This window comes from Cololabis saira, chromosome 9 (genome assembly GCF_033807715.1).
Source record: "Cololabis saira isolate AMF1-May2022 chromosome 9, fColSai1.1, whole genome shotgun sequence".
In the NCBI taxonomy this organism is placed as follows: Eukaryota; Metazoa; Chordata; class Actinopteri; order Beloniformes; family Belonidae; genus Cololabis; species Cololabis saira.
In genome coordinates, this window is record NC_084595.1 from 15,004,250 (window position 1) to 15,021,452 (window position 17,203).

A 17,203-nucleotide genomic window follows, 5' to 3' on the forward strand; every position below is an offset into this window, starting at 1 on the left:
TTTTGTGTTTTTTTTACATCAAAATGTTCGTCTCTGTCCTGTGACGACGCACATTACTTTTCTCTTTCCCCTTCTTCTGATTGGTTGTCCCGATTTTCTGCCATAACTTTTGAATTTGAGTGGAGTTTGCGCGCGCAGCTCCCGCGGGGGGAGGGGCTGATGTTCAGCGCGGCCGCCATCTTGGTCGAGGCGCCGCATTGACTGCCTGAGAACGTCGGGCGTGGCCGCCATCTTGGATCGGTATCGCTTTAACTCTAGAGCGTTCACTTCTATTGTGGAAGGAGGTGTCTGCATAAGTAAAATAACTATAACTCACTTGATTTTCAACCGATTTTCACGCGGTTTGCTTTGTTACAAACGGCAGACATGTAGCTATGATACAGGATGCTTGATGTACGTTAAATATGCAAGCTTTCATGCTAAAATACGTTCTGCAGGTAGTCACACTTCAGGTATACACACACACACACACACACACACACACACACTATATATATATATATATATATATATATATATATATATATATATATATATATATATATATATATATATATATATATATATATATATATATATATATACACACACACACACACACACACACACAATATACACAATACAAAATACAGTATAGCATATTAATGAATGTATTAATATATTTGAATAACAGACATAACAAGCTTAAAAACAAAAAACATAACGGATGACAGCATACAATTGTCATAATGGAGAAAAAAAAGAAACATTTGGAAGGAGTGTGTGTGTGAGGAATTGTATATTAGTGTTATAAATTGAAATTATATAATAATGCAATCGCTATGATATATCATTTTACAATATAATACAGTCAAAAATATATGAAATGAAGCAACATACAATGCAATAATACAATATGCTATATTACTGGGTACGCTAATATGAAATAACAACATGTAATATAATATGGTATAATAGATTAATATAATATCATACATTCTGGACCATGAGATACAGCTGTACTGTATGATCGTCGTTCATTTGAGTGATCTGATTTTTTTTTTCATGGTTTGCATTAATGGGCGTGTCCTCACGGCTCAACAGCGCCCCCTAGAATACTTTTTTCTGCCATAACTTTTGAAAGGTTTGACATAGAGAGTCGTGGGTGGTGTCATGGGACTCGGCATTGAGTCCTTGACCATAATTGGTGACATTTAGCCCAGTCCCTTTTTCTGATTGGTTGTCCCTATTTTCTGCTATAACTTTTGAATGTTTTGACATAGAGAGTCGTGGGTGGTGTCATGGGACTCTGTAATGAGTCCTTGATCTTCTTTGCCCTGAATTAGCCCCGCCCCTTCTTCTGACTGGTCGTCCCTTTTTTCTGCTATAACTTTTGAAGGGTTTGACATAGGAAGTCGTGGGTGGTGTCATTTCTGATATGCTTATGGGGGGCGGTTGACGTGAGTGCGAGGGCCCGTTCATTGCTGCTTGCAGCTTTAATTATTATTATTATTTTCCTGACAAAGTGATGGCCTTTTTGCCCCCCTTAACATGCCCAAAAAGTCACCAAATTTTGCACCCAAGTCAGGCCTGGCGAAAAATTTGATATTTAATGGTTTGCATTAATGGGCGTGGCAAAATGGCTCAACAGCGCCACCTAGAAAACTTTGTGCCTCAAGCCCCACGATACGGTTTGACGTACATGCACGAAAATCGGTACACACCTGTATCATGGCGCAACTGAAAGAAAAGTCTCTTGGCGTCATGCCCGAAACCAAACAGGAAGTCGGCCATTTTGAATTAGTCGTGTCATTTTGGCGAAATTTATGCCATTCTTTCGAAAGTTAATTCAGCCCGAACCGTAACGTGCACCCAGGTGTGTTATACATCAAAATGTGCGTCTCCATCCTGCGACAACACGCATTACTTTTCTCTTTCAAAAGCGTTACCGTGGCGACGCTAGACGCCAAAAAGCGCGCCCACCCTTCATCTGATTGGTTTGACAGAAAAAACTTTGTGCCTCAAGCCCCATAATACGGTGTGACGTACATGAAGGAAAATCGGTACACACCTGTATCATGTCACAACTTAAAGAAAAGTCTCTTGGCGCCATGGCCTAAACCGAACAGGAAGTCGGCCATTTTGAACATTCTGAATTAATCGCGTAATTTTGGAGCAATATATGCCATTCCTTCGAGAGTTAATTCAGCCCGAACCGTATCGTGAACCCAGATGTGTTATACATCAAAATGTGCGTCTCCATCCTGCGACTACACGCATTACTTTTCTCTTTCAAAAGTGTTACCGTGGCGACGCTAGACGCCAACAAGCGCACCCCCCCTTCATCTGATTGGTCCATATTTGATAGTTCCCCAAAAGGCACCAAATTTGGCATGCAAGCCAGGCCTGGCGATAAATTTGATATTTCATGGTTTGCATTAATGGGCGTGGCAAAATGGCTCAACAGCGCCCCCCGGAAAACTTTGTGCCTCAAGCCCCACAATACGGTTTGACGTACATGCACGAAAATCGCTACACACCTGTATCATGGCACAACTTAAAGAAAAGTCTCTTGGAGCCATGGCCGAAACCGAACAGGACGTCGGCCATTTTGAATAAATTGTGTCATTTTGGCGAAATTTATGCCATTCCTTCGGCAGTTAATTCAGCCCGAACCGTAACGTGCACCCAGGTGTGTTATACATCAAAATGTGCGTCTCCATCCTGCGACACCACGCATTACTTTTCTCTTTCAAAAGCGTTACCGTGGCGACGCTAGACGCCAAAAGGCGCGCCCCCCCTTCATGTGATTGGTCCATATTTGATAGTTCTCCAAAAGTCACCAAATTTTGCATGCAAGCCAGGCCTGGCGATACATTTGATATTTCATGGTTTGCAATTAATGGGCGTGGCTAACGGTTCAACAGCGCCCCCTAGAATACTTTTCTCTGCCATAACTTTTGAATGGTTTGACATAGAGAGTTGTGGGTGGTGTCATGGGACTCTGTAATGAGTCCTTAAGCTTCGTTGGCCTTAATTAGCCCCGCCCCTTCTTCTGATTGGTTGGCCCGATTTTCTGCTATAACATTGGAATGGTTTGACATAGAGAGTCCTGGGTGGTGTCATCAGATTCTTTATGGAGTCCTTGACCTTCATTGGCCAGAATTAGCCCCGCCTCTTCTTCTGATTGGTTGTCCCTTTTTTCTGCCATAACTTTTGAATGGTTTAACATAGAGAGTCGTGGGTGGTGTCATGGGACTCTGTAATGAGTTCTTAAGCTTCGTTGGCCTTAATTAGCCCCGCCCCTTCTTCTGATTGGTTGTCCCAATTTTCTGCTATAACTTTGGAATGGTTTGACATAGAGAGTCCCGCTTCCTGATTCAAACATCTGCCGGCCCCGCCCCCCGACCAATCAGTGGCGAGTAGGGTGATGACGGCCCCGCCCCCCGACCAATCAGTGGCGAGTATGGTGATGACGGCCCCGCCCCCCGACCAATCAGTGGCGAGTAGGGTGATGACGGCCCCGCCCCCCGACCAATCAGTTCCCTGTAATGTGGTGACCTCAGAAATATTCCCGGCTCAGCCCGGTTACAACCTTGGCAGAATGGTTACAGAAAAAGTAATAATTAAAATAGTAGGGTTTTACTAATATTTATAACTTACAAATATTAAAAAAATTAGGAAAAAAAAGTTCCAGACATTTTATCGCTATGTTGGTCTGTCCTAAGCCAGTAGGTCAAATGAAAGGAGGAGCTGAGACTTAGCTCAGCCAGATTATTGCGGTCTTTGGTGCCAGAGGTTGGGAGTTCAAGCCTGGCAATATGCCCGAAACTTTTGTCAGCAATTTTTGTGTTTTTTTTACATCAAAATGTTCGTCTCTGTCCTGTGACGACGCACTTTACTTCTCTCTTTCAAAACTGTTACCGTGGCGACGCTAGACACGAAAAAGCGCTCGTCCCATTCATCTGATTGGTCCATATTTTATAGTTCTCCAAAAGTCACCAAATTTTGCATGCAAGCCAGGCCTGGCGATACATTTGATATTTCATGGTTTGCATTAATGGGCGTGGCCTAACGGCTCAACAGCGCCCCCTAGAATAATTTTCTCTGCCATAACTTTTGAATGGTTTGACATAAAGAGTCGTGGGTGGTGTCATGGGACTCGGTATTGAGTCCTTGACCTTCATTGGCCTGAATTAGCCCCGCCCCTTCTTCTGATTGGTTGTCCCGATTTTCTGCCATAACTTTTGAATGGTTTGACATAGAGAGTCGTGGGTGGTGTCATCAGACTCTGTATGGAGTCCTTGACCTTCATTGGCCTAAATTAGCCCCGCCCCTTCTTCTGATTGGTTGTTCCTTTTTTCTGCTATAACTTTTGAATGGTTTGACATAGAGAGTCTTGGGTGGTGTCATTTCTGATATGCTTATGGGGGGTGGTGGACGTGAGTGCGAGGGCCCGTTCATCGCTGCTTGCAGCTTTAATTAGGGCCCGAGCACCTTCAGTGCGAAGGCCCTATTGTATCTGTAGGAATTTTTTTTCTTTCTTTCTTTTTTCTTCTGACGAAAGGAGGGCCTTTTTGCCCCCCTAAACGTGCCCAAAAAGTCACCAAATTTTGCATGCAAGTCAGGCCTGGCGAAAAATTTGATATTTAATGGTTTACATTAATGGGCGTGGCAAAATGGCTCAACAGCGCCCCCTTGAAAACTTTGGGCCTCAAGCCCCACAATACGGTTTGACGTACATGCACGAAAATCGGTACACACCTGTATCATGGCACAACTTAAAGAAAAGTCTCTTGGAGTCATGCGCGAAACCGAACAGGATGTCGGCCATTTTGAATTAATCGTGTCATTTTGGCGAAATTCATGCCATTCCTTCGGCAGTTAATTCAGCCCGAACCGTAACGTGCACCCAGGTGTGTTATACATCAAAATGTGCGTCTCCATCCTCCGACACCACGCATTACTTTTCTCTTTCAAAAGCATTACCTTGGCGACGCTAGACGCCAAAAAGCGCGCCCACCCTTCATCTGATTGGTTCAGACAGAAAAAACTTTGCGCCTCAAGCCCCATAATACGGTTTGACGTACATGAACGAAAATCGGTACACTCCTGTATCATGTCGCAACTAAAAGAAAAGTCTCTTGGCGCCATGGCCGAAACCGAACAGGAAGTCGGGGATTTTTTACATTCTGAATTAATGGCGTAATTTTGGAGCAATATATGCCATTCCTTCGAGAATTAATACGGCCCAAACCGTAACGTGCACCCAGGTGTGTTATACATCAAAATGTGCGTCTCTATCCTGCGACTACACGCATTACTTTTCTCTTTCAAAAGTGTTACCGTGGCGACGCTAGACGCCAAAAAGCGCGCCTCCCCTACATCTGATTGGTCCATATTTGATAGTTCTCCAAAAGTCACCAAATTTTGCATGCAAGGCAGGCCTGGCGATAAATTTGATATTTCATGGTTTGCATTAATGGGCGTGGCCTAACGGCTCAACAGCGCCCCCTAGAATACTTTTCTCTGCCATAACTTTTTTTTTTTTTTTTTGAACATTTATTAGAACCAGTTCCTTGACAGTCTCACACAGTATGACAGGTACAAATACACAGCTTGGTATCAAAATAGCATCGTATCAAATAGACAATTAAATTACCATGAGGTGAAAGGATATTGCTCATAAGTCCCCTTATTTCAGCATACTAAAGAAATAAAAAAATAAAAATAAAAAAAAGAGGAAAATTCAACTAGCCTAGTTGCACAGAGACGATATTCTCACTTCTGTAAATACATTATAACAGGTGTCCATTTCGTAAGATACAAGTCCGTCTGGAGTCGAAGCTTTGCCGTTATGTGCTCCATACAGTTCACATCCTTAAGTCTTTGGGTCCACTGGTCCAGTGTGGGCGGATGAGGCTTAAGCCAATTTACTGTGATCATTTTATGTGCAATCAACAAAAGTGCCCTGAGTAAAGACACACAGTTTTTCCCTAAATCTGTTAACAGAACAGTACCCAAAATTAGTTGCTGTGGTTCTATTGGTCTATTTAAATTCAAAATCTCACTTATCTGTCGCTTCACAATCTCCCAGAATTTTTGCAATTTAGGGCAATCCCAAAAAATGTGAGAGAAGTCCCCTATCATTCCACAACCCCTCCAACAAAGGGGGGAACAATTATTATCATATCTAGAAATCACTAAAGGAGTTTTAAAATATCTAATTTTCAACTTCCAGCTAAATTCTCTCCAGGTTGGGCTGCTTAAACATTTCTGCCAGGGTACCCAAGAATTCTCCCACTCCTCATCAGCAACTATGGCATTAGCTTCCAATTCCCATTTACCTTTCACATCCAGCGTATCTACTGATGTGTCCATATGAATCCTACTGTATATACAAGATATTGTTTTTTTAGTGTTCATTTTTTTCTCCGCTATCTCAATCCAATATTGTTCAAAATTAGATGGGGCTTCTTTAATTTTTTCCCACTCTTTGTGTGTCGTCAGATAATGGCGAATTTGAAAATATCTAAATAAATCCTTAGAATCAATACCATATTTTGCCTGAAGTTGTGAGAAAGCCCTGAGAGTCATTCCTTCGAATAATTGGTTTATTGTGCTGAGGCCCTTCTCCGCCCATCTAAAGAAACCCTTGTCCATTCTTACTGGCAGAAAATCACAGACAGTAGTTATTTTTGTTGCCCTCGATAGAGATAGAGGTAAATTCAACATCTTTCTAGTCTTCTCCCATACCTTTAGTGTATAATTAACCCATTCATTTTGAATCTTAAGTTTACGCCACAGTTTTGAATTTAGAGTGGGAAGGGTTGAGAGTGACATATTTTTTACTGAACCTTGCTCTATGTGTACCCATCTTGTGTCCATATCTAATTTTATCCATGAAACCAATTTTCCAAGTTGTGCTGCTCGGTAATAATTTCTAAAATGAGGCAAGGCCAATCCACCCTTGTCCTTGCGTGCACAGAGAACTTTGAGTCTCACTCTAGGTCTTTTGTTCTGCCATATAAATTTGGAAACAAGCTTATCCAGAAATGTAAAGGTAGATACAGGAACAGTAACAGGTAACGAATTAAAAAGAAATAACAACCTTGGCAAAACGTTCATCCTGATTGTTTCTACCCTCCCAACTAAAGACAAAGGAAGCATCTCCCATCTTTGTAAGTCATTTTTGATTTGCGAAATAAGTTTATCATAATTTGCTTTATATAACTGATTTGAGGTATGGGTCAAAACAACTCCCAGGTACCTAAAGCCCCTTTTTGACCATTTGAATTTCACCTGTCTGTCCAAACATGTAGGCCAGCATCCTGTTATCATCATAGCTTCTGATTTCCCCTCATTAACCTTGTACCCTGAAACCTTCCCATAGTCCCCCAGGCATTGCATAAGAGCTGGTACAGATGACTGTGGATTTCTCATAAACAAAAGAATGTCATCTGCGAACAACGAAATTTTATGCATCATTCCTCCGTCATCCACTATTCCCTCAATCTGGTTATTTCCCCTTATTAACTCAGCAAGCGGTTCAATACCCAGCGCAAACAAAATAGGAGAGAGTGGGTTTCCCTGTCTAACACCTTTTTTAAGCTCAAAAAATTGGGAGCAGTATCCATTGACCCTAACCCTTGATGTTGGGTCTTTATTCAAGGTATTAATCCAATTTATGAATGTATGTTAAATTGCTGCCATAACTTTTGAATGGTTTGACATAGAGAGTCGTGGGTGGTGTCATCTGACTCTGTATTGAGTCCTTGAGCTTCATTGGCCTGAATTAGCCCCGCCCCTTCTTTTGATTGGTTGTCCCTTTTTTCTGCTATAACTTTTGAATGGTTTGATATAGGAAGTCATGGGTGGTGTCATTTCTGATATGCTTATGGGGGGCGGTGGCCGTGAGTGCAAGGGCCCGTTCATCGCTGCTTGCAGCTTTAATTATTATTATTATTATTTTCCTGACAAAGTGAAGGCCTTTTTGCCCCCCTTAACATGCCCAAAAAGTCACCAAATTTTGCACCCTAGTCAGGCCTGGCGAAAAATTTGATATTTAATGGTTTCCATTAATGGGCGTGGCAAATTGGCTCAACAGCGCCCCCTTGAAAACTTTGTGCCTCAAGCCCCACGATACGGTTTGACGTACATGCACGAAAATCGGTACACACCTGTATCATGGCGCAACTGAAAGAAAAGTCTCTTGGCGTCATGCCCGAAACCGAACAGGAAGTCGGCCATTTTGAATTAGTCGTGTCATTTTGGCGAAATTTATGCCATTCCTTCGAAAGTTAATTCAGCCCAAACCGTAACATGCCCCCAAGTGTGTTATACATCAAAATGTGCGTCTCCATCCTGCGACAACACGCATTACTTTTCTCTTTCAAAAGCGTTACCGTGGCGGCGCTAGACGCCAAAAAGCGCGCCCACCCTTCATCTGATTGGTTCAACAGAAAAAACTTTGTGCCTCAAGCCCCATAATACGGTTTGACGTACATGAACGAAAATCGGTACACACCTGTATCATGTCGCAACTAAAAGAAAAGTCTCTTGGCGCCATGGCCGAAACCGAACAGGAAGTCGGCCATTTTGAACATTCTGAATTAATTGCGTAATTTTGGAGCAATATATGCCATTCCTTCGAGAGTTAATTCAGCCCGAACCGTATCGTGAACCCAGATGTGTTATACATCAAAATGTGCGTCTCCATCCTGCGACTACACGCATTACTTTTCTCTTTCGAAAGTGTTACCGTGGCGATGCTAGACGCCAACAAGCGCACCCCCCCTTCATCTGATTGGTCCATATTTGATAGTTCCCCAAAAGGCACCAAATTTGGCACGCAAGCCAGGCCTGGAGATAAATTTGATATTTCATGGTTTGCATTAATGGGCGTGGCAAAATGGCTCAACAGCGCCCCCTGGAAAACTTTGTGCCTCAAGCCCCACAATACGGTTTGACGTACATGCACGAAAAACGGTACACACCTGTATCATGTCGCAACTTAAAGAAAAGTCTCTTGGAGCCATGGCCGAAACCGAACAGGAAGTGAGCCATTTTGAATTAATTGTGTAATTTTGGCACAATTTATGCCATTCCTTCGGCAGTTAATTCAGCCCGAACCGTAACGTGCACCCAGGTGTGTTATACACCAAAATGTGCGTCTCCATCGTGCAACACCACGCATTACTTTTCTCTTTCAAAAGTGTTACCGTGGCGATGCTAGACGCGAAAAAGCGCACCCACCCTTCATCTGATTGGTCCATATTTGATAGTTCTCCAAAAGTCACCAAAATTTGCATGCAAGCCAGGCCTGGCGATAAATGTGATATTTCATGGTTTGCATTAATGGGCGTGGCCTAACAGCTCAACAGCGCCCCCTAGAATACTTTTCTCTGCCATAACTTTTGAATGGTTTGACATAGAGAGTCGTGGGTGGTGTCATGGGACTCTGTAATGAGTCCTTAAGCTTCGTTGGCCTTAATTAGCCCCGCCCCTTCTTCTGATTGGTTGTCCCGATTTTCTGCTATAACTTTTGAATGGTTTGACATAGAGAGTCGTGGGTGGTGTCATCAGATTCTTTATGGAGTCCTTGAACTTCATTGGCCTGAATTAGCCCCGCCCCTTCTTCTGATTGGTTGTCCTTTTTTTATAATAAAATTGCCGCGAGCCGCCAGTCGCTCTTGCGCTGACTCCCGCTTCCTTATTCAAACGTCTGCCGGCCCCGCCCCCTGACCAATCAGTGGCGAGTAGGGTGATGGCGGCCCCGCCCCCGACCAATCAGTGGCGAGTAGGGTGATGACGGCCCCGCCCCCCGACCAATCAGTGGCGAGTAGGGTGATGACGGCCCCACCCCCCGACCAATCAGCTCCCTGTAATGTGGTGACTTCAGAAATATTCCCGGCTCAGCCCGGTTACAACCTTGGCAGAATGGTTACAGAAAAAGTTATAATTTAAATAGTAGGGTTTTACTAATATTTATAACTTACAAATATTTAAAAAATTAGGAAAAAAAAGTTAAAGACATTTTATCGCTATGTTGGTCTGTCCTAAGCCAGTAGGTCAGATGAAAGGAATAGCTGAGACTTAGCTCAGCCACATTATTGCGGTCTTTGCTGCCAGAGGTCGAGAGTTCAAGCCTGGCTTGAAATGCCAAAATTTTTGTCAGCAATTTTTGTGTTTTTTTTACATCAAAATGTTCGTCTCTGTCCTGTGACGACGCACATTACTTTTCTCTTTCCCCTTCTTCTGATTGGTTGTCCCGATTTTCTGCCATAACTTTTGAATTTGAGTGGAGTTTGCGCGCGCAGCTCCCGCGGGGGGAGGGGCTGATGTTCAGCGCAGCCGCCATCTTGGTCGAGGCGCCGCATTGACTGCCTGAGAACGTCGGGCGTGGCCGCCATCTTGGATCGGTATCGCTTTAACTCAAGAGCGTTCACTTCTATTGTGGAAGGAGGTGTCTGCATAAGTAAAATAACTATAACTCACTTGATTTTCAACCGATTTTCACGCGGTTTGCTTTGTTACAAACGGCAGACATGTAGCTATGATACAGGATGCTTGATGTACGTTAAATATGCAAGCTTTCATGCTAAAATACGTTCTGCAGGTAGTCACACTTCAGGTATACACACACACACACACATATATATATATATATATATATATATATATATATATATATATATATATGCACACACACACACACACACACACACACACACACACACACACAATATACACAATACAAAATACAGTATAGCATATTAATGAATGTATTAATATATTTGAATAACAGACATAACAAGCTTAAAAACAAAAAACATAACGGATGACAGCATACAATTGTCATAATGGAGAAAAAAAAGAAACATTTGGAAGGAGTGTGTGTGTGAGGAAGATGTGTTATACATCAAAATGTGCGTCTCCATCCTGCGACTACACGCATTACTTTTCTCTTTCAAAAGTGTTACCGTGGCGACGCTAGACGCCAAAAAGCACGCCCCCCCTTCATCTGATTGGTCCATATTTGATAGTTCCCCAAAAGGCACCAAAATTGGCACGCAAGCCAGGCCTGGCGATAAATTTGATATTTCATGGTTTGCATTAATGGGCGTGGCAAAATGGCTCAACAGCGCCCCCCGGAAAACTTTGTGCCTCTAGCCCTACAATACGGTTTGACGTACATGCACGAAAATCGCTACACACCTGTATCATGGCGCAACTTAAAGAAAAGTCTCTTGGAGCCATGGCCGAAACCGAACAGGAAGTCGGCCATTTTGAAATCTGATTGGTCCATATTTGATAGTTCTCCAAAAGTCACCAAATTTGGCATGCAAGACAGACTTGGCGATAAATTTGATATTTCATGGTTTGCATTAATGGGCGTGGCCTAACGGCTCAACAGCGCCCCCTAGAATACTTTTCTCTGCCATAACTTTTGAATGGTTTGACATAGGAAGTTGTGGGTGGTGTCATGGGACTCTGTATGGAGTCTTTGAGCTTCGTTGGCCTTAATTAGCCCCGCCCCTTCTTCTGATTGGTTGTCCCGATTTTCTGCTATAACTTTTGAATGGTTTGACATAGAGAGTCGTGGGTGGTGTCATCAGATTCTTTATGGAGTCCATGACCTTCATTGGCCTGAATTAGCCCCGCCCCTTCTTCTGATTGGTTGTCCCTTTTTTCTGTTATAACTTTTTAATGGTTTGACATAAGAAGTCGTGGATGGTGTCATGGGACTCTGTAATGAATTCTTAAGCTTCGTTGGCCTTAATTAGCCCCTTCTTCTGATTGGTTGTCCCGATTTTCTGCTATAACTTTGGAATGGTTTGACATAGAGAGTCGTGGGTGGTGTCATCAGATTCTGTATGGAGTCCTTGACCTTCATTGGCCTGAATTAGCCCCGCCCCTTCTTCTGATTGGTTGTCCCTTTTTTCTGTTATAACTTTTTAATGGTTTGACATAAGAAGTCGTGGATGGTGTCATGGGACTCTGTAATGAATTCTTAAGCTTCGTTGGCCTTAATTAGCCCCGCCCCTTCTTCTGATTGGTTGTCCCGATTTTCTGCTATAACTTTGGAATGGTTTGACATAGAGAGTCGTGGGTGGTGTCATCAGATTCTGTATGGAGTCCTTGACCTTCATTGGCCTGAATTAGCCCCGCCCCTTCTTCTGATTGGTTGTCCCTTTTTTCTGCTATAACTTTTGAATGGTTTGACATAGGAAGTCGTGGGTGGTGTCATTTCTGATATGCTTATGGGGGGCGGTGGCCGTGAGTGCGAGGGCCCGTTCATCGCTGCTTGCAGCTTTAATTAGGGCCCGAGCACCTTCAGTGCGAAGGCCCTATTGTATCTGTAGGAATTCTTCGCGTTATTATTATTATTATTTTTCTGACAAAAGGAAGGCCTTTTTGCCCCCCTAAACGTGCCCAAAAAGTCACCAAATTTTGCATGCAAGTCAGGCCTGGCGAAAAATTTGATATTTAATGGTTTGCATTAATGGGCGTGGCAAAATGGCTCAACAGCGCCCCCTTGAAAACTTTGTGCCTCAAGCCCCACGATACGGTTTGACGTACATGCACGAAAATCGGTACACACCTGTATCATGGCACAACTTAAAGAAAAGTCTCTTGGCGCCATGGCCGAAACCGAACAGGAAGTCGGCCATTTTGAATTAATTGTGTAATTTTGGCGCAATTTATGCCCTTCCTTCGTCAGTTAATACGGCCCGAACCGTAATGTGCACCCAGATGTGTTATACATCAAAATGTGCGTCTCCATCCTGGGACTACACGCATTACTTTTCTCTTTCAAAAGTGTTACCGTGACGACGCTAGACGCCAAAAGGCGCGCCCCCCCTTCAAGTGATTGGTCCATATTTGATAGTCACCAGATTTTGCATGCAAGCCAGGCCTGGTGATACATTTGATATTTCATGGTTTGCATTAATGGGCGTGGCCTAACGGCTCAACAGCGCCCCCTAGGATACTATTCTCTGCCATAACTTTTGAATGGTTTGACATAGAGAGTTGTGGGGGGTGTCATGGGACTCGATATTGAGTCCTTGACCATAATTGGTGAAAATTAGCTCCGCCCCTTCTTCTGATTGGTTGTCCATATTTCCTGCCATAAATTTTAAATGTTTTGACATAGAGTTGTGGGTGATGTCACCTGAATCGGTATTGAGTCCTTGAGCTTCATTGGCCTGAATTAGCCCTGCCCCTTCTTCTGATTGGTTGTCCCGATTTTCTACTATAACTTTTGAATGGTTTGACATAGGAAGTCGTGGGTGGTGTCATTTCTGATATGCTTATGGGGGCGGTGGCCGTGAGTGCGAGGGCCCGTTCATCGCTGCTTGCAGCTTTAATTATGGGCATGCCAAGTAGTGGCATGACCATATTGCAATTGTCCAGAATGGGCCAAAGGGCAATGCTGCTAGCGTTTCGCTAACATGCTAAAGTCGCAAAAGTCCCACTGCACACCAGCGGGTGTACAGCATGACCCCGCACTGATGTGGAAAAAAAAAATCCCCAAAAAGTAAAACACGGCCGAAAAAATGAGGAAAAACATGAAAATGAAGGCGTAAATTAGTACCCAGAAAAGGTTTCCCTTTTCTTATTTTTATTATTCTTATTATTCCGCACTTTTTTTCGTCCGTTAATACGGCCCGAACCGCAACGTGCACCCATACATGGCATACATCGTTGGATGCGTCTCCATCGTGATTCGATGGGTATTACTTTTCTCAGTAATAGGGGTTACCGTGGCAACGCTAGTTGCCAAAAAGCAAAAAAAAAGGCGAAAATTCCCGCGCTTATTGCTCGGCCGAACTTTATCGTAGAGACATCGTTCAAACTTTCAAATACTCGGCCCGATAGTCTTTAAAGGACCATACAACTTCATCATGCTAGTTATTACGGTTTTTGCGATATTTAACTTTCAATTTAAAAAAAAAATCACTTTTATTTTGGATGCTTGTTGCTAGGCAACGGTTTATCGTACAGACATCATTACAACATTGACAAACCCGGGACGCTTTGTACTGCAACATATTTTAGTCTCGTCATGCTTGCTATTACGGTTTTTGAGATATTCCACATTGTTCATTTTGATGCTAACGGAACTTCGGATGCTTGTTGCGCGGCAACGCGGTATCGCAGAGACTTGGTTCCAACGTTAAAAGACTCAGGTTGATGTGGACTACAACATACTGAGGTCTCATTACGCTGTCGTTTACAGCTTTTGAGATATTAAAGCCAAATTGTCCCATTCTATCCTATGGGGCTTGTTACCATGGCAACAAAAACCAATGCATTTGTATGGGGGACCATGTGAATAAAACATCTGTTAATGCTGCCCGAACCGGAATGTGCACCCATGCATGGCATATATCGTTGGATGCGTCTCCATCGTGCCTTAATGTGCATGACTTTTTTCAGTCAAAAGTGTTACCGTGGCAACGCTAGATGCCAAAAAGCAAAAAAAAAAGGCGAAAATTCAGACCCTTATTGCTCGGCCGGACTTTATCGTAGAGACATCGTTCAAACTTTCAAACACTCGGCCTGATTGGCACTAACGGACCCTAGAAGCTAATTATGCCAATCTTTAAAGTTTTTGCGATATTGACCTTTCTATTTTTTTTTTTTATTTCCGTTTGACTTTGGACGCTTGTTGCTAGGTAACAGGTTATCGTAGAGACATCGTACAAATGTTTCCCGACTCGGCACGCTGTGGACTTCAACATACTCAAATTTCATGAAGCTGGGATTTAAGGAAATTTTATGTCAAAATCCATGCCAAATGGCCCCATTCATTCGGATGGGATTTTTTATCACGGTGAAAAAAAAACCTATCCATTGTCATTGTCTATCATGTAGCCTGAACCGCAACGTGCACCCATGCATGGCATACATTGTTAGATGCGTCTCCATGTTGCCTCGATGGGCATTACTTTTTTCAGTCAAAAGTGTCACCGTGGGGGGCGCTAGACGCCAAAAAGCGCGCCCCATTTTTAACTATTGGGAGCACAGGAATGAATGCAATACAACCGTAAACACCTCAAACTGACATAGAACCACCCCAAACACAACCACTACAGCCCCAAACCAAAGCAGCGAGAGGGGTCGAATGGGCCGTAGGGCATGCCCATATCAAAATTTCATGAAATTTTCTAGTTCTTCTTCTTCTTCTTATTGTTCTGACAAAAGGAAGGCCTTTTTGCCCCCCTAAACGTGCCCAAAAAGTCACCAAATTTTGCATGCAAGCCAGGTCTGGCGAAAAATTTGATATTTAATGGTTTGCATTAATGGACGTGGCAAAATGGCTCAACAGCGCCCCCTTGAAAACTTTGTGCCTCAAGCCCCACAATGCGGTTTGTCGTACATGCACGAAAATCGGTACACACCTGTATCAGTACACAACTTAAAGAAAAGTGTCTGGGCGTCATGTCGAGAAACCGAACAGGAAGTCGGCCATTTTGAATTAATCGCGTCATTTTGGCGAAATTGATGCCTTCCTTCGGCAGTTAATACGGCCCGAACCGTAACGTGGACCCAGGTGTGTTATACATCAAAATGTGCGTCTCCATCCTGCGACTACGCGCATTACTTTTCTCTTTCAAAAGCGTTACCGTGGCGACGCTAGATGCCAAAAAGTGCGCCCAACCTTCATCTGATCGGTTCAGATAGAAAAAACTTTGCGCCTCAAGCCCCATAATACGGTTTGACGTACATGAACGAAAATCGGTACACACCTGTATCATGTCGCAACTTAAAGAAAAGTCTCTTGGCGCCATGGCCGAAACCGAACAGGAAGTCGGCCATTTTGAACATTCTGAATTAATCGCGTAATTTTGGAGCAATATATGCCATTCCTTCGAGAATTAATACGGCCCGAACCGTATCGTGAACCCAGGTGTGTTATACATCAAAATGTGCGTCTCCATCCTGCGACTACGCGCATTACTTTTCTCTTTCAAAAGTGTTACCGTGGCGACGCTAGACGCCAACAAGCGCACCCCCCCTTCATCTGATTGGTCCATATTTGATAGTTCCCCAAAAGGCACCAAATTTGGCACGCAAGCCAGGCCTGGCGATAAATTTGATATTTCATGGTTTGCATTAATGGGCGTGGCAAAATGGCTCAACAGCGCCCCCCGGAAAACTTTGTGCCTCAAGCCTCACAATACGGTTTGACGTACTTGCACGAAAATCGGAACACACCTGTATTATGTCACAACTTAAAGAAAAGTCTCTTGGAGCCATGGCCGAAACCGAACAAGAAGTCGGCCATTTTGAAATCTGATTGGTCCATATTTGATAGTTCTCCAAAAGTCACCAAATTTTGCATGCAAGACAGACTTGGCGATAAATTTGATATTTCATGGTTTGCATTAATGGGCGTGGCCTAACGGCTCAACAGCGCCCCCTAGAATACTTTTTTCTGCTATAACTTTTGAATGGTTTGACATAGGAAGTTGTGGGTGGTGTCATGGGACTCTGTAATGAGTCCTTGACCTTCATTGGCCTGAATTAGCCCCGCCCCTTCTTCTGATTGGTTGTCCCGATTTTCTGCTATAACTTTTGAATGGTTTGACATAGGGAGTCGTGGGTGGTGTCATGGGACTCTGTAATGAGTCCTTGACCTTCATTGGCCTGAATTAGCCCCGCCCCTTCTTCTGATTGGTTGTCCCGATTTTCTGCTATAACTTTTGAATGGTTTGACATAGGGAGTCGTGGGTGGTGTCATTTCTGATATGCTTATGGGGGCGGTGGCCGTGAGTGCGAGGGCCCGTTCATCGCTGCTTGCAGCTTTAATTCGTTTTATTATTGCTCTTACATACAGCTCCTTTAAGGACACTTTCCGGATAATTGTGCCGTGTTTGGCGTTTATCAACAGCTCACAAATCACCTTTATATTCCCTTCACTGGCTGCCTGTTCGTTTTAGAGTTGATTTTAAACTTTTAATGTTTGTTTTTAAAGCTCTTAACGGCCTTGCCCCTCCTTATTTATCAGAGATTTTAACGGTGCGTGAGCCTGGCAGAGCTCTGAGATCCTCCAACCAACGTTTGTTGGGAGTGCCCAGGTCAAAGCATAAGCACTGGGGGGACCGAGCCTTTTCAGTTGCCGGCCCCAGGCTCTGGAATAAGCTCCCCTGTGACTTACGCACCATCTATGACCTGGGCCTTTTTAAATCTAAAATGAAAACATATTTATTCA